Source organism: Mirounga leonina, unplaced genomic scaffold, assembly GCF_011800145.1.
Source record: "Mirounga leonina isolate KUSES-001 unplaced genomic scaffold, KU_Mleo_1.0 Mir_168, whole genome shotgun sequence".
NCBI classification, from domain to species: domain Eukaryota; kingdom Metazoa; phylum Chordata; class Mammalia; order Carnivora; family Phocidae; genus Mirounga; species Mirounga leonina.
In genome coordinates this window covers 2,956,684-2,975,924 of record NW_023270426.1, presented here as the reverse complement: position 1 = coordinate 2,975,924, position 19,241 = coordinate 2,956,684, and the positions used below count along the sequence as shown (strand labels likewise).

The 19,241-nt window shown below is 37.9% G+C and overlaps 1 protein-coding gene and 1 long non-coding RNA gene across 3 annotated transcripts in view; both read right to left on the bottom strand.

Moving 5' to 3' along the window:
- Positions 1-19,241, bottom strand: part of COMMD10 (COMM domain containing 10) — a 204,101-nt gene that overhangs the window by 91,783 nt on the left and 93,077 nt on the right. The gene's annotated exons all lie outside the window — the stretch shown is intronic.
- LOC118016551 lies at positions 4,310-6,082 on the bottom strand. Its single transcript, XR_004680854.1, has 2 exons — positions 5,850-6,082; positions 4,310-4,714 (listed from the first exon to the last, which is right to left on the bottom strand). It is a non-coding gene; the product is annotated as an uncharacterized LOC118016551 (long non-coding RNA).

Sequence of the window (19,241 nt, the reverse complement as noted above, 5' to 3'; positions counted from 1 at the left end):
AAATTGTCTGCTACATTTTGTGTCTATGTGCACACACACTTTTTTCTGACAAGAGTTCTGCAGCATTTATGAGTACTGTCAAGTCTACAAATCCACAAAGATTAAGGACCAGTGGATTCATAACCCCTTCAGAGGTCTGCCATCTCATTTCCTTGATAGACAGCACATACCTCAGGAGGGATGAAGACACCATGTGGGTTTATCAGTCTCATTTTAATTTTACAGTCCAGAAAATGTGTAGCCTTTCCATAATATGTTGTATTCCTTTTTTAAAAAATGTGAATTCATATTTCAATGCAAACGCAGTGTCAATGAATGTGATTGATAAAATGTGAATGATGCTTTATATAGTTCTATTATCTGTGTAGTCAGCAACATATAAAGATGGAAGTATACAAAGAAAGTTTATTTACATTAAAGATAATAACCTCTGAATATTTTCAGTGTTACAGCTAGTACTGATGCATTATGGCCAAGTTAAAAAGACACTGGTGAAGATTATATTCAATATTTTGTTAATGCAGGTATAGCATTTAGTTTAAAAATAAATGGCTTTTTCCCTTATTCTCATTTGTTTATAATCGGTATTTTTAATATTTCCTAATTATTTGTAGATCAATTCGGAGTTTTTTTTTAATTAAAGATTTCCTTTGTGAGGAAAATTTTGGTATAAATATTGGAAGACAAACTGAGTGCCTAGAAGAAAAACAGTTTTTCCCTTCTTACTATCGAGATTAGAATAGAAAAGCAGCTCTTGAGGTTGCCTCCTGTGGGAAAGGAAAAGCTTTAACATTTACGGAATTTAATATCAAGGGGACAGTTGTTCTGCAGACCATTACAACACTGATAATTTTCTGCAGTTTAGACAGATTAGAGGTTTAATCCTAAAAGAACACAGTGTCCAATATTTTTGGATACAATGGTTTTACATACAAAAGAAGCATATTAACATTAAGGAAATCCTTTTTCTTTCGATACATATTTTCAACCATTACATAAAGTTTTTATTATTGGAAAAAGAATAGACAGCAAACTGATCAGATTTCACATCGAGGAGAAAATTTGAATTTTTAGAGTTTTTATTTGTAATATTTCCTGTTGTGTTTCTATTAATTCAGAAAATTATTTTACTCACGTCTCAATTATCTGCATTACAAAAATGAGAAAAAGCTGATCACATAAACCACATGTAATGTCTATGTGTGTACAATGCTTACATGGACCAGAAAGGGTTTTTTTTGTGCTTTCAGTGGAAACATAAGACAAATCTGATGTTCTCATAGAAACAGGTTTTTGCGTTTTTTTTAAGATTTATTTATTTTTATTTGAGAGAGAGAGAGAGAGAGATTGTGAGTGGTCTCTTGACCCTGAGACCATAACCTGAGCAGAAGTCAAGAATCGGATGCTTAACGGACTGAGCCACCAGGCACCCCACACTAAGTTTATTTCTAAAAATACTGACCACAAAGAACTACATGGCTGAAGTTTTATTATGGGTACCCTAAAACAAGTAGTTAGAAGTATCAGATATATTTCCAGTATTCTTCAATTCCTATAATCATTAAAGTTCTAACATGGTTTGCTGATAGACAGCCTTCACTGTTTGTACTGACTTATGTCACACGAAGACAAACCTGGAAATCCAGTTAGTTCTCTTAAACTAAACAAGGTTGGGATTATAAAATGTGATGAATTCATTATCTAATTTCAACAAAATACCAAGAATAATTTCTTGAAATAGTATATAGTTGGTATGTTTGGTATTGTTTTTTTAAATCAGAAGTTCTATTACACTGATCACCCCGGCCCCCACTTTACACTCTCCTTTATCCATCTGCCCCAACGAGCACATGCATGCTGTTTCAGCACCTCCCCATCACTGGAACCTCATTTCTCATCTTCAAGCTCCTTGCTAGCGCAAAAAGCTCCAGCCCCAGGTAACCAGAGCCACCACCACTGGCTTAGGTGTGTGGGTTTATTTACTCCTACTCCTCAAGTAGAAGGAGTAGAAGGGTGCCTGCAGAGGGGATTCCTGCTTCTATTCCTAGAACTCTATGCGGGGAAAGTAGTTTCTGGGTTCTCAAATTGGAACTCTGACCGTATTTCTTCATCAAACCACTGCTACAGACGGTTGCCCCACTCTAGGCGCTATTTATATTACTCTGAGTGACATTACGGATCAAGTCAACTTTGGAGAGCTGAACAGAAATCCAAATGGTATTTCCCAGATTTTTTTTCAGGAGAAAGAAGTTAGAATTAATACACTGATGGTTAACTAAGTATGCTGGGTAGGAGGCCCTGTACTGAGGTGGTTTACATATATTCTCATTTAATCAACACACTGAAATGGGAATTATCACTAACAAGTCATAAGAAAACCAGAGAAAGCTAAGTTAACTTGCCAGGGTTAGAATTCAAATGCAGTTCTATCTGATCCATGTGTGTCCCTCAGCCGCCACACATCATTGTCTTCTGTGTATATTTCAAGTTTTAAATACCATTGTATAACACAATCTTTAATACCACTGTATAATATAATTATCTTGAGTTGTTGATTGTGTGTGTTTAAAATGTAGTTTTTGTTTTTCGTTTTTGTTTTTTTTTTTTTTTTTTTTAAGATTTATTTATTTATTTTAGAGAAAGACAGAGCAAGCAAGCAAGCGCATGAGGGCTTGGGGGGTGGGGAGCAGAGGGACAGAGAGAATCTCAAACAGACTTCCTGCTGAGCACTGAGCCCTGAGCTCTGAGCCCTGAGCCCCGAGCCCCGAGGGGTCTGCGGCTCCAGCTCGATCCCAGGACCCTGAGATCATGAACTGAGCCAAAATCAAAAGTTAGACGCTTAACTGACTGAGCCACCCTGGCGGCCCTAAAATATAGTTTAAAATAGAGATAGCTGAACCTTTTTTGATCTTCAAAATCCATGTATTTAAAATTTTGCATATATTTTAAAAAGCAATTAAAAAATGTCTGTATATGCGATTTGAACCTTACTACAATTCCTTACACAAACTTATATGAATTACTAATGAGTAAAAATAGCAAGCTCAATAATAATTATTACCAAATTCTTATACTTAACATGATCTCCTGGTAATATATCAGGCAATAAACTGAAATTTTTCTAAGTTAATGGCAATTTCAAATAACAGTAAATTTTATACTTTACTTTTCATCCCCTAAATCTCTAGTCAAATCTTTGCAAAAAGAAAGGAACCTATACCATTTTATTTTCTCTGTAGAGATACTTTATGGGCTATGAGAACAGTTTCACACTTGCTACTTTTATTATATAAAAGAAGTATACTACTGTTTTGTTTTAAAATTTTACAAAATTGGGATGCCTGGGTGGTTTAGTCAGTTCAGCATCCAACTCCTGACTTTGGATCAGGTCATGATTTCAGGGTCATGAGATCGAGCCCCTAGTCAGGCTCCATGCTCAGCAGGCAGTCTGCTTGAGGATTCTCTCTCTTCCTCTGTCCCCCCCCACATGTGCGCACTCTCTCTCTCTCAAATAAATAAATCTTTTAAAAAAATAATTGTTACCAAACTGTATATTACATTTTGCAACTTGCTTTAAAAAAAATCAGCACTGCTTTTTGAAATTTATCCATGTTGGTAATATAGAAGTCAAATTTTTCATTTTGACTGTTATATCTCAGGGTACAAAGAAACCCCTTTAATCATCTGCTTAGAAGAGGCCATCATATTGTTTCACTTTGTCGCTATTACAAGTATAATGATCATCCTATATATATATATAATACTTTCTGGTGTTGACACATGGAGGCATAAACTTCAGGGTCATAGGGTTGTGCATCTCCAAAATTACTAGGTGTTAGGTAATTGCTTTTTAAACTGCCTATACCAATTTACTTTGCCACCAGAAATGTATAAAGAGCTCTCATTTCTCTACATAAATACTTGGCAGTATCAGACCTTTCCATTTTTGTCAATTTGATGGGTATGCCAAATGCTATCTCATCCATGTTTGTTACCTGATACTCCATTGGTTCATCAATGAAATTTATTACTGATATAAAAATTTATTTTTCTTAATGCTGACACTGTATTGTGATGGTATTTACTTTTTTTTTTTTTAAGATTTTATTTATTTATTTGACAGAGAGAGACATAGCGAGAGCAGGAACACAAGCAGGGGGAGTGGGAGAGGGAGAAGCAGGCTTCCCGCAGAGCGGGGAGCCCGATGTGGGACTCGATCCCAGGACCCTGGGATCATGACCTGAGCCAAAGGCAGACACTTATTGACTGAGCCACCCAGGCGCCCGGTATTTACATATTTTAATGGTCATTTTCAAGTTGCTATAACTTAAACATTTAAAAAATTGAGCTTTTAAGTCTGGAAATATAATTTCTCCCTCTTAGGAAATGTTCTAGTTTCACCACTAGTTAGGACAATATCTGTTAAAAAGTCCTTGGCCTATTCAACACAAACTTACCTGGTTTTGAGGATTCTATTGATTAAAAAGAAAAGTACTTCTAAGTTTTATGCTATAAAAACATTTGGCACAATATTAAAGACATTAAAAGTACTTACAATGTCATCTTTTCACACACACCTCAATAAAATTAGTAATTCCATCCTCTGCATACTGAAAGCACTTTATACATCATTTATTTTAATCAGCCTAGTGCTGGTTTGTTGCTCCTTTATTAAATTAGTTCTTCTAAGGCTGGGATCACTGTGTTGTAATACCTTTCAATATAAAACATATCTTTAAGGTACAAAACATTAGAGCACCCTAGAAGTTTCTCTTTATGTCCCCTTCCAGTGCTGTGTCTTCAAGGGTAAATACTACCCTGACATCTAACAACACAGACTTGAACTTTATATAAGTAAAATTATGTAACGTGTTCTTTTGTCTTTGGCTTCTTTCACTCAACACTGTATTTATGTGATTCATCCATAGTGTTAAATACAGCTGTAGTTCTTATACTGCCATTGATGTATAGTATTTCATTGTATCACCATACTACAATGTATTTATCCATTCTACTGTTTGTCGGCATTAGGTTAGTTTCTATATTGGGGCTCTCATGAAGAGTATTGCTATGAACAACACTGTTCATGTCTTTTGGGGAACATGTATCTGTATGTCTGCTGGGTATATACCGAGAAGTGGGATTTCTGGGTTACAAGGCACATGTATGTTCAATTTTACAAGATAATGACAAACAGTTTCGCAAAATGGACTACCAAAGCCTAATTTCTGCACTCACTCATTCATTCATTCTTTCCCTAATTTTGAAAAATGCATCAAACAAAAATGTGTTAAGGTACTATACTTGACCCTGGTGCGTATGGTCAACACCATGTTCCTATATCTCCACAGCAATCATTCCTTCCTACATTCATTTTCCTGAAAACCTAAGTTAAGCCAGGCATTGTGGCATTGTTCTACATTTGGAGACCATCAAATTAATAAGAAGGACAGACTCCTCGCCCTCACGGTACTTACATTCTAATCAGGAGGAAAACAATAAAACATAGGTAATAATAAATTTTAAAAAGATATAATATCAAAAAGGAGAAAATGCTAGTGAAAAAAAATTAAGTGGAACAATGGGGAAGAATGTGGGCATATTTTAGATACAATGCACAGGGAAGGTGTCTCTAAGAAGGTAAAATAAGTTTCTGAAATAAGGAAGTAGTGATAAAGGTAGTGAGAAGTAGTTACATTTAGCATCTACATATTCTGGAAGTAGAGATAAAATTATTTGTGATGGGTTGGATGTGGGGTGTGAATACACTGATTATGATAGACTATTCATAAATGTTTGACTGGATGAATAACAATATCTAATAACAAGTTTGTAGAATGATCTATTACCTGTCAACAAATGCACACTAATTTATTAGGCAGTCTTCAAAGTACTGAGTATGTCCTCTATAATAATACTTAGGTTGTATTTCAAATATTCCTCTGTTGTCATCCCAACAGTCAGTCGATAGTAACTTCGTAAACAAAGAATGATTCTTCTTTCCAGAAAAAAGATTTATAAATGAAACAAATAAACATGAATATGTCTGTATATGCATGTTTGTGTCTGTATATATATATATATATATATATATATATATATATACACACACACATAATCTTAATAACGCCAAATGCTTAAACTTAACAAAGCAAGTAACTATATAAAATGTTATTTTCTAATTTATATGTCACCATTTTGATACATGAGTACTAGCAATATCTTAAAGACTGCCAAATCTGCCAAGTTTTTTTTTTTTCCCCCAGTACATAAAAACAAGTCTTTTAAGGGGCACCTGGGTGGCTCAGGTCATGATCCCAAAGTCCTGGGATCGAATCCTGTGTCTGGCACCCTGTTCAGTGGGGAGCCTGCTTCTCCCTCTCCCTCCACCCCTCCCCGGACCCCCCCCCCCAACTTGTGCTCTCTTTCTCTCCCTCTCAAATAAAATAAAATCTTAAAAAAAAAAACCCTTTAGGAAGTGCCTTGAGAAGTAAATTTTAAATGTTTTTTAAATTTTAAATGTTCTAATAAGCATACTATGACTTATGCTAAAGTTTTACACACTGTGCTACTATTACCAATTGCTATTGTATTTCTAGTGTTGACTTTTTTCTTAGTGTTTTGATTTTAATTTATGACAACTCAACAAAGAGGCAGGTAACTTGGGTTTAAGTTGAGTAATACCACCACATACTAGCCAATACCACTAACAGTATGAATGGATAAATAACAAATAGGTCTCTAACTCTTCTAGCCTACTTTTTGCTCTACAAAATAAGAATAGCAATACTTTCATGTTACTTATAGAATCCCCAATAGCTTTGGTTTTATTATGCCAAGGAACACTATCTGGAAAATCAGTCTTAACCGACAGATTTGGCACGCCAAAATGGCAGCCTATGCGATAAGTAGTTAAGACAACCTTTTCTCTTGTAAAACGATGAGAATCTTAAGTGCCCGGTTTACAAAGCCTTGGTATATACTTATCCAGAAAGCGTTATACCTGATCCTTGTTTCTATAAAGAAAGTAGGGGGAAAAAAAGAAAATGAAAATTTCCACACAGAATTAGAAGTATTAATCTAATTGTAGAGCTTTGAAAGGCTTTAGAGTAAGACAGAAAAAAGTAGAATGACTATGGGAAAGGAATCAAAGTTGAGTATGTTAATAACTCAGAAAAGAAAGTAACAATCTGGGCACCTGGGTGGCTCAGATGGTTAAGCGTCTGCCTTCGGCTCAGGTCATGATCCCAGGGTCCTGGGATCGAGTCCCACATCGGGCTCCCTGCTCCTTGGGAGCCTGCTTCTCCCTCTGCCTCTCTCTCTCTCTCTCTGTCTCTCATGAATAAATAAATAAAATCTTTAAAAAAAAAAAAAGAAAGTAACAATCTAGCAGAAAAATTAAAAAGCAAAACAAAAGTAAAAATTTAGAAAATTACCATTCACAATAAAAGACATTCCCAAAGTTTAATCTAACAAATGAGCTACAATGGAGAAAACAGTACCTGGATCCCACAAATACAGTTAGAACTGTAAATGCTTTAAGAATGAAAAAGGCAACTCATTTTACAAAAGGTTCAATACAAACCGGTATGCTTCTGCGTCTAAAGCATAAGATAATAGGACAGTTCTGACAGCCCAGTTTGTTCTCAGCCACATAAACAGCCTGGTGAGAAAAAGCTTATGCTTACTTCTACTGAAAATGAAAATTGTTTTTACTTCTTTCCAATATTAAATGCCTATTGCGCAGATTGCCATGGTCTCTTCTCTTCTAAGGTCTTATAATAATAGACAATATATAACTGAAAAGACACCACGCAGTCTCAAATAAATAAATGAACAATCTGCATTGGCAACATGTACAAACATTACACAGTGTGCAACAGGGACCTGTGGGTGTCGTGTGTATGGCAGCGTCCAGCCAGGAGACGTTAAATGAGGAGCTCTTTGAAAGAAAGAAGGAAACGTGAGCAGAGTATATTCCAAATATTATAGCAGAGCTGGGAAAAGGCTCCCAAAATGAAATAAAATGGTTATAAACTGAACAAAGCTGGTTGACTCACTTCTGTAACAGGGTTAGAGATAGCTGATATGTGCCCTTTCCTAACACCAGTGCTGAATGTTTGGTATGTGTTCTACACATGTTATCTTATTTAATATAGAGAGATTACATTCATTTTAGCAGGAAGAAAATGGACACAAGTGATTAAGGGACTTGTCCAATCACCAGGAAGTGGTGCAACCAAGAGTAAAACCAAGGCAGTGTGACTTAAGAGTCCATGTTCTTTTTTTTTTTTTTTAAAGATTTTATTTATTTATTTGAGACAGAGAGAATGAGATACAGAGAGCATGAGAGGGAGGAGGGTCAGAGGGAGAAGCAGACTCCCTGCCGAGCAGGGAGCCCGATGCGGGACTCGATCTCAGGACTCCGGGACCATGACCTGAGCGGAAGGCAGTCGCTTAACCAACTGAGCCACCCAGGCACCCAAGAGTCCATGTTCTTATGCGCCATCTCTACTAAATGGTAACTTCATAATGGCAAGAACTATTAGGTCACGTTGTTGGTAGGGCTTTGTACAATGTCAGGCCAATGCAAGCACTAGTTAAATAATGGCCAAAAGAAAGAATGAAAAGCAATGCTAGAGGTGGTAAGTGTGATATAAGAAAATCATGATTTTTCTCCCTCTCTCTGATAAGGCAATGAGCTGAAACCAACTGAGAAAACCTGATGAATACAACAGAACACCTACATTATCTTTACGCCATCTCTTGAAGGACCCACAAGAAGAATCCAGGAAGCCAAGAATCTCTAACCCTACTACTCTACAGCACATTACTTATTTTAGTGGGCCAAGACTTGGATATACATATTCATCTAAACTATTAGTAACAAAACATAATGCAACTCATATTGGTTCAAAACACAGCTATTAGACATTTGTAATACCTAAAAATTAAATGTTTATTTCAAGATTATAGGAGTAAAAAGACCAAGTATTCCAGATTGCATATAATATAATGCACATAGTAATGCAATGATTATATTAATAGAGAAATCTATCCAATTAAATTCAATAAGATCAAAACGTTTTAAAAAGTACTTCCCATTCTCTCTTCAAGTTCACTAACCTTTAATTCTTAAAAAGATAAAAACTTACTAAAATAGGAGAAGTGAAAAGCTATATTGTATCACTGCCATTATTTGGACACATTTCTATTTATAATATTTTGGGAGGAAGGGAGAGGAGAAGAGCTGATTAATTCCTTATGCCTGTCAGCCCAACATCATGGGGTGTCCCTGCTTCTCAAAGGAAAGAAAGAAGACTCTGCCTTGGTTGGAATGTATCTCTGACTCAAACATCTGCCAAAGAGGTTTGCTTCTGGCAGTTTACCTCCATAAAGTCAATATGAATTTTAATTTTTATTTCACCGATCCTATTTTCAGGAAAACTCCCTCAAAATATCCCCCCTCCTTTAAATATAAGTGAGCAAACTCATCTAAATTCTACATTTTTCCAGGGCTGGAAATCAGTGATAAATATGTGCATGGGTTCACCTACCCATGCGGGAAGTGAAAACCGTTGTTTCAACTCTAACACTGTACTCAGCGGAACAAATGGATTAGGAAGTGTAAAAGTTCAGTTGGCCAAAAATTCATGATAAACTTGTAGAAATCTCCTTCATGAATTTTGCACAGTACACCATCATATACTGCAACCATAAACTAATTACAAAGCACCTAGTAGCTGATATCCTGAATGCCTGACTTGAAGACAATTCAGCAAGGAGCTACTAGTTTCAGTTGGCAATTTTCAGAAATAAGAATGATGAAATTTTCTTTGACTTTGTTTCTAAATTGCCTTTTTACTTTCAGATACTAGCACATCAGTAATGCACGTAAACTAACAAAGGAGGGAAAAGAATCCAGGGAGGTAGAATTCAAAGTGTTTTAGGCAAATAAGAAACACTGACAATAATAGGAAGCAAATATATAACTGAGTATAGGGAAACAAAGTTAACACCAAACAGATGCTAAAAAAATGTCTAGGGGCACCTGGGTGGTTAGGGGTCTGCCTTTAGCTCAGGATCTGGCTCCCTGCTCAGCGGGGGGGTCTGCTTCTCCTTCTCCCTCCTCCCCCAACCCCGCTCTGATGGTGCTCTTTCGTGCATGCGCTCTCTTTCTCTCTCAAATAAATAAAACCTTTAAAAAAATGTCTAAACCAAATTAATAATCCGCAACTTTTCCTAATATCTGTGTTGTGAAGGTACTTAAGAAAGTGATGACATAACTTAGTTTCTTAAGAAGAAGCCGTCACAACCTTATTTTCTTGGTTGTTATTTTATATTTTGCCAAGACATAAAATATAATATTATTTAGAAAGGAACATATGTATATACACACAAACATACAACAAACATGTGCGTATATGAACACGTATCTATGCACAGGTAGGCATATGGATATGTATGCATGCCTATGTATATTTTTGTAACAAATCATGTAACTGAGAGACTAGAAAAATTACCTAATGAAACAGAATGGTGGGACCTTTTCTTCCAGGTTAGGAACGATCACTGCACTGCTTCTAGACGCGGGCAAAACCTCAGTAACACCAGCTGCTACCAGAGTTAGTACGGCCAATTAAGATTTAATGTACTTTTCTGCTTCAACAATTAAATGGGAGGGACTGCAGGGAATCGTTTTATATTGCCAGGCAAATCATATGATGGTCAGAGGAGTGAAAATAAATTCGTACGAAAATTCTGTTTTTTGGCATTTGTTGGAAGAATATTTGCACTTATGAGGAGGTCCCGTTCTCCTTTTCATTTGGAGTTTAAAATGTACACCATAGATTTTAGCGCTTTTGGAGTAAGATTTGTGACACACCAGACGTATGACCATCAAGAAAATCGATGTTTAATGGAATAAAAAGAAGAGCTGCTGGAGCCTGGGAGCCATTTTATTATGTCTGATTTAGAAGCATCTAACAGAGATGGCAAGTTTTATCATGCACCTTTAGCTACTAAATTCACAAAACAAACAGAAGGTTTACCAGGGGAGGGAGAGAGTGATCAGACTCTATCCTCTAGTTACTCTTCCAGTAAAACAGCATGTGTTGTCTAAAATTGCTATGGGAACCTGGGAGCTCATAAGGCAAATCGAGTTCTAGTTGAATGTCTTCTTTAATATCCTATACTGCGACCTCCCCAGTAAATAAAAGTTTACATGCAGACATCCATTATAAGGAAGATCAAATATTCACATCAAAATGAAGTACAATGAGGTTAAACTTGGTGATTTAATTATTGTGTTGAATTCTTATTAAGCACCTAAGTAGTCTAACTGCATAATGCTTTCATTTGCATATTACAACTGATTTTAACATATTCTGTAAATTCCAATGAGGAAGAGGAAAGACAGATTTGTCCTCCAGTTCTCCTTCTGCCTATAATATAAAGAAATGGTTACATCATTAGACATTATTCTCTCCTCAAAATGGCATAAATACCTGCCATTTATATCTAACTATTCAGCCACGGAACCAGATCCAAAAGGAAAATTAATAAAGAAGGTAGGGAAAAGAAGGGAGGAAAACACCTAAACGAGTATGTGATCAGAAATAATAACTGAAGCCCCAGTGTAACATTTCCCTACATGAACCATTCGTATTCCTTTTCAGAAAAGTGGAGTTTGGTGCAGGAGAAAGAAAATTTGATTGAGAGTGCAAATAGTTAGGTTCTAGTCCCACCTCTGTCATTTACAGGATATGCAACTTTGGATAAATCCAAAACCTTCCAGGAATTTGCTTTACAGACTTCAAACCCAACAGCAACTTCTTATTCCCTACACTTAATGCTACAGTAAGTCAGGGTAGCAGCTCATGACATTCCCATCATTTCCACAGCAACCAAACTGATGTCAGTCCAGGCTTAGGAATCCTTTACAGTATCAGGTAAAGTAAAGAGACTGGCTACTACAGGCGAACATCTATTAAAAAGCATGCATCTCCGCCACATAGCAAGGAGGAAACCAAAATGCACTTGAAAAATCAAACTGCTCCTTCTAGGCTTCCTCTTCTTTCTCCAACTGGGACTAATATGAAAGTCTTTCCCTTTGGGGCGCCTGGGTGGCTCAGTCGTTAAGCATCTGCCTTCGGCTCAGGTCATGATCCCAGGGTCCTGGGATCGAGCCCCACATCGGGCTCCCTGCTCAGAGGAGAGCCTGCTTCTCCCTCTCCCACTCCCCCTGCTTGGGTTCCCTCTCTCGCTCGCTCTCTCTGTCAAATCAATAAATAAAAAATCTTAAAAAAAAAAAAGTCTTTCCCTTTAAGGGAAGCAACGGACATTTCTGAGGATAACTTGACTTAAGGCTTTAGGTTTTCAAAAGCTAATCAAAACTGTGTGGGGTGGTGGTATGCATATAGGTGGTAGGAAAAATTATCAAAAATCACTGAGACCACATCTGCTGAAAGGGGAAGGGAAGGAACGGAATGGAGGGCAGAGGAGGGGAGGGGGACACGATGCGAGGCAACATCTTTGGTTGGCAAGCCTTCCATGTGGTCAGCACGGGCTCCCGTGGCTCTGGCGCGGTGCTGAACCGACTTGAGAATCGGGGCTAGCACACCTCAAGCCCACCTCAGTATTTAATGTAGGCAGGTCATGTAACAGGCTCACAGGGTAACTGGCCACATCCAGGGGTGCCTTTACGGGAATTTACACTTCGCTGCACTTCCAGAAAGGTAGCAAATGCAGCGGAGTTCTTCCACAGATGTTCTATTTGTGCAAAAATAAAATTCTGTCCTCAACTGTACTTAACAATTCTTATTGGCAAGAAAGAGAAAAAACAAACCGTTTACGCAAAAGACAATGGCATCTTAGAAAGTAAACAGTGTTACCCAAGGTGTTAATTTCATATAACATCTCCAAAGCACATTATCATCAAATGGACGGGGGAATGAATGAAATGACCTTCGTGGTCTCTTCCAAAACCGAAGACCCTATCCTCGTGAACCACACTATGTGAAGTATGAAAGACAACCCCACATTAAAAAATGCCAGAAGTGTTCACTGCAGAAAAGATAAAAAAGGATGGATACTTACCTGGCAGAAACAATTATCCTTTCCTGATTATACACTTCTGATAGAAATTACTAACAATCTATAACGGGAAAACACTTATCATCAAGATGTTATTTGTGTACACACTGGAAGACAGGAAGACAGGTACACACTGCTGCCAAGCTTTATTTAGAAAATCATCCATCACACTAAAACAATATCCATTATTTGTTAGGTTTTTAGTGTCTTCTTGATAAATTTAAAAATTAATAACATGCTACCCATACACATAATTCAGAATATACTACATTAGCTATTTCTCCCATCATAATATAATGCCCAGAGTGACCCCCTGCAGACCAGAGCAGTGTAAACAGGCTTGGCTCCAGCCCCAGGTGCCGGGGCTCCTCACACCGGCACGCGGGTGACGGCACCCCGTGGGTCCAGGACGCCGGGGGCCATCAGAGTAGCCAGCACCGTCGGGGAGCTGTGTCCTCCCACCTGCCATAGCCCCCCTTAACTTCAAGTTGTGGGAAGGACGTGTGCTGCCCCTCACCCCTGCTCTGCAGATTCCTTGCGAGGGGCTCCCTGGGCAGGGCAATAAAGGGTTTGACTCCAAAAAAAAAAAAAAAAAAAAAAAAAAAAAAAGGGATGAAACAGTCATACACACATACATATTTCTGTGACTAGTAACAGCATGAGGGATGTGTGAAAACAGCATGCCATACACAATTTACAGCCATAAATAGTGAACTTTCTTTCTTAAAGCAAGCCAATACATTAGCAACTCTGTAACTCTGACACCTTTAACATCCTGGGATAATCACCTACTTGAACCAAAGCACACATGGGAGTATTAAGAGATTTGGCTATTAAGGTTTTTTATACTAGAAATTCATCCTTATAGCTCTGCATATCTAAAATTTTTTACCCACGAATTTATTCTCATTGACAACAAAGCATCTGAAAGTAGAAAATAATTTTTGCAAATATATGTAAATACAATTCAGCTCCAGAATGATGACTGAAGGGTAAATACAGGCATACAGAATGGGGTTGGGGCAGTGAAAGGCAGTATTTATAGATTTATTTTCCTACTTAGGATATCTATGTACAAAATCTGGAAGAAGCAGGACTCTCATCCATGAAGTCCTACTTTCAGTCATGATGTTTGACAGAAAACCAACGTTACAATGTCAAAAGTGTAGAAAGTCATATAATAAGGTAATGAGATAGTATAAAAGGTAGGGAAATGCTTACGACAAATCACAAATACAATCCAGCAAATGTCTGTAATTGTTTGTTTAATGTGATTTGTTAAAATATACATTTTATATGACTTACTCTTTTTAAGTTTCCATTTCCCAACTTACACTATACAGATTTAAATCATATAAAGTAAAAATGCAGCTACTTCAAAATTTTACAGAATTTAAGGTTTGAATTTTCATGCTCATCTCTTTCTGGATTGGTAATTTGCCTTCGAGTACTAATTGCTTTTCTTTATTAATATTTCAGATCCAAATTTATATATAATTAAGATATAAATAGTCGAAAGTGTGGTAGCAATGTATCATGACAGCAATTCAAGATGATTTAACATTCCTTTTCCAAAGAAACTAAAACTCTTGATTGCCAATGACAGAAAACCTAACCCAACTGGCAAAGGCTAAAAGGTAATCTATGGTCTCATAGGATTATAACTGTAGGAATAGGGACTGCTTCAGGCCTCAGTGGATTTAGGCCTCAAAATATATCATCAGGACTCAGTTTCTCTCTCTCCGCCCTCTTAGTGCTACTTTCTGGCATGTTGGCCTCCTTCTCCTTGCTCGAAAGTGCTGCGGTCATCTTTCAAAGTATACTCATAGGTACTTAGTCAATCTGGACCAATGAGTGTGTCCAAGGAGGCGCAATGTGCTGACTGCTGATTGATGGGGCTCACACCCACCATCTCTGAGACCGTGGGTGGCTGGGGCCTGACCCTAAGAGAGGGAAAGGGAGGCATTCTTCAAAGGAAAATCAAAAGGATGTTTTTCAGAGTGTCAGGAATACATGCCCAACGCAAATTACATCTTTTCATAATAAAAATGATATGAACAATAACATCTACAAAAAAATGCCTTAAGTTTTTTAGTGTGCTGAAAACTAGGAACACTTTCTTGAAAATAGTATTCATTGGGCTTTCATTGCTGTTTCCTTCTGATACCACAACTTAAAGCATTAAAAACTTCTATTTTCCACCCTTCAAATTCCCTTTTACATTGTTCACTAAAATCCAAGTCAAAAAAAAAAAAAAAAGGATTTATTTACAAATAGAGATTGAGACCAATTTTTGCTGAAAATAAATGTACTAATCAGTTCTTAGTTGCAAAGAACTTAGGCAGAAAAGGGTACAAAATGATGAAGCTGAAGAAACAGGCTTGGGAACAAGCTGGAACTAAAGGGCACGAGGAAGCCAGAAGTGTAACCAAAATCACACTGAAGGACGGGTCCGCCTCGGAAGCCTCTGCTGAAAATGCTAGAACCATCACTGTTGGCCTCCACACAGTGGGAGACGGGGGCCTCAGTACTCAGAGAACCCTAACCTACAATGAGCCCTTAAAATGTAATTTATTATTCTTCTAAAAGGAGAATTTAAGTAATTACGTACACAGCAAGTTCTGTTTTCACCATGGTCCTCTATGACTGACAGATCATCATTAAAAAGGAACACAACAAAGATAATTTCCCAAATCACACAATTATTGGTAGAAAGTAAGCAAAACGGATTATTCTGAATCAACTATTTGGCTCTAATTCCAGCAGAAAGTATTCCTTAAAAATAAATTTTGTCTCCTCCCCGCAACATTTACCCTGTCTGTGCAACATGCTTTATTTAAGTCATGTGGGCTTAATAATGCAATCAATAAACGTGGGAGACAATCAAAGTTTGACTTCTGGGGTAGGTTATGGCAGGTCATAAACAAGTTATCTCTTTCTCCACCATGAGTGTATCTGGTCAAGTAGTCAGTCACTTACTTCAAAGTAAGTAGCACTGTGCATCTAGGTTGATTTCTATTATGGCCACTGGAAACTGACAGAGTCAATATTCTGCCGTCAATGACAGAATAGTGTGTTAGCTCAACCCTACAGATTCCTGTCCAGACTATGGGTCTGTATACTTGGAGGGAAAAAGCTGTCACCTGGCTCCTATATTATCAAACTATTTTTGTGGTTGCGGGATAAAATCCATTATTATTCTCTCAGAATTCTACCCAAAACACAGCTATAATTTAAAGAAAATGAAGTATATGATACAAAGGAAGTATTTAAGAGGAAAATTTGGCTTCCAATGTACAGTTGTTTTCATTAAAGTACTTGGAAGCCAGCGATTTTATTTATAAAAAAGACTTTGTTTAAAAAAAAAAAAGAATTTAATTACTACAATATGTTTTCTCAGCTCAGTTAAATACAAACTACAGTCATTTCTACATTTCTGTTGTGAGTTTGAATTAGAATATGCTAGGAACATATTCACATGTAAATGTTAATACATGTAGTAATTAAAAGATCATGTAATCTACTTTGTAGTGCAGCCCAGATCCTGTGACTGTTCTTTGTCATATTTGTATCTAGATAGGTTGACGGGGGATATATATATATATTTTACATCAATAAAGTAGTTGTGCCGATAATATAAAAGTTACTTTTAAACACTAAACTAATTTCTACTCTAATGCTATTTATTAATCCATAAAATATGGCAGCAATCTCGGCATATATGTGTAACATTCGATAGTATTACATGCACTGTCATTTGTTTGTAAATGAGAATTCCACAAAACAAATACATTGTCATTGCTATTTGCTCCTACAGATATCCACTAATTTATGTTCTATTTTTAGCTGTAATTTTAGCTGTCAGTTCTTAATTATAAAGGTTTTGTAACATTTTATGGACTAGAGCATGAGAAGCTGAGAAAAGTCTGATACTTCTAGGTAAAAAAAAAACAAACAAACAGAATTTTTAGGTTCTCCTCTGGAGATATGTATTTCTACACTGTTTAGGTAAAAAACAGAGTTTTTAGGGTCTCCTCTAGAGATACGTATTTCCACACTGTTTCTGAAGTGTATTTTATCTATATCTTAACTTCTCATTTGGGGCATGCACTGACTAGTATTCAATAAATGTGATTTAATTAAAAATGCCACAAGAGGGGCACCCCCGTGGCTCAGCTGGTTAAGTGAAAGACTCTTGGTTTGGGCTCAGGTCATGATTTCAGAGTCGTGGGATCGAGCCCCAAGTCAGGCTCTGTGCTCAGCGTGGATTCTGCTTGTCCCTCTCCCTCTGCTTCTCCTCCTGCTTGTGCTCTTTCTCCCTCCCTCCCATTCTCTCTCTAAAATAAATAGATAAATAAAATCTTTAAAAATAATTAAAATGCCACAAGAAACAAAATACTCAACTTTCTAATAAAAGTTTGAAATTATCGGGATGCCTGGGTGGCCCAGTCGGTTAAGCGTCTGCCTTCGGCTCAGGTCATGATCCCAGGGTCCTGGGATCGAGCCCCGCGTCGGGCTCCCTGCTCGGCGGGAAGCCCGCTTCTCCCTTTCCCACTCCCCCTGCTTGTGCTCACTTGCTCTCGCTCTATCTCTGACAAATAAATAAATAAAATTGTTTAAAAAAAAGTTTGAAATTATTACATATTTCTAGTTTTTTGGGGGGTTTTTTGTTGTTGTTTTTTTAGATTTTATTTATTTATTTGACAGAGAGAGACACAGCGAGAGAGGGAACACGGGCAGGGGGAGGGGGAGAGGGAGAAGCAGGCTTCCCGCTGAGCAGGGAGCCCGATGCGGGACTCGATCCCGGGACTCCAGGATCATGACCTGAGCCGAAGGCAGTCGCTTAACCGACTGAGCCACCAAAGCGCCCCCATATTTCTAGTTTTTTAAAAAGCAGAAAGCAGAAGACCCTAAGGAAAAAGTATGTATGCTGTGCAGCTACTAGGCACCACTGCATACACTGCACTATGGTTTAGTAAACTCCAGCGGAGAAACTAGTATTTTCATTTCCACTTAAAACTTATTTTGCCAAGGGAAACAAGTTCTCACAAGGTCACAGACATACTGATCTAATGAGCCAGGGAGAGATTATGTTGTGCCTCTACCTGGTCACTTCTCAAGCAAGTATTTCTTGGGCTCCTTAGGAGTATTGGGTCCCGTGACCAATGAGATCCCTGTTCTCTAGAAGCCACATTAAAAGACACGGGAAGAAAGACACTAAATGAATGATCATGAATGTGACAAGGACTATGAAGAGGGAGTGAATGAAGCAGGAAGACTAAGCCAGGTCAGGCTGGATCAGGGGAAAAATCTCTCAGGAGATGACACTGGACAACTGAACGGTAAGTCTGAGGAGGAGTGTTTTCCAGACAGAAGGACCCGAATCTGTAAAAACCCAGAGAGGAAGGACAAAGTGTGCATGACTGGAAAGGAGGAGCACAAGGGCATGAATGTAAGGCGAGGGAAAGGAGACTCTCACACGGTAATAAGAAGCTGCGAAACATTACTAAGCAGGGAACCAAAACAAATTTACAAAAACAGTTTTGGTTATAGAAGCAGAAACTGCATGGACCAGGAAAATGAATGTGTTTTAAATGAAAGTTTGTGAGATGAGAGAGAGGGCTATAGCTCAAACAGCGGATGGACTCGTCTGTTACTTCCATGTGATGCTTGGATTCATTTGAGCAGGGTTACACGTTGTCCGTAAGAGGCCAAGAGAGAGGCAGATGGAGGATGGAGCACAGAGAGGCCACTCAGATAACCAGAAGGGACAGCAGCCAGAGCTCAGGAAAGGACAGGCAACTCACCCACCCCACATGCTGTTTTCTCCGCAGCAATGGATGGTAGAGGGAAGTCAGATGGAGTCACGCAGAGTCAGACTTCTTGTGGGTGCGTGCGGGGAAGGGCAGTGGGGAAAGGGCTTTAGAACTCTGAGTCAGAGTCCAAGATGGATAAAGAAGAAAAGGAAAATAGGGAGGGTCAACTGAAGAGATCCCAATAAAGGCAGCGAGGAGGAAGTAATCAGAAGCAAGATGTGTGTACAGTGTTTGTGATGTCGAAGTTAGAACGTTTCTGAGACTGGCTGGAAATGTGGCTCTATGCGGGAGATCAGCTGTGCGGGAGATCAGCTGTGCGGGTGATCAGCT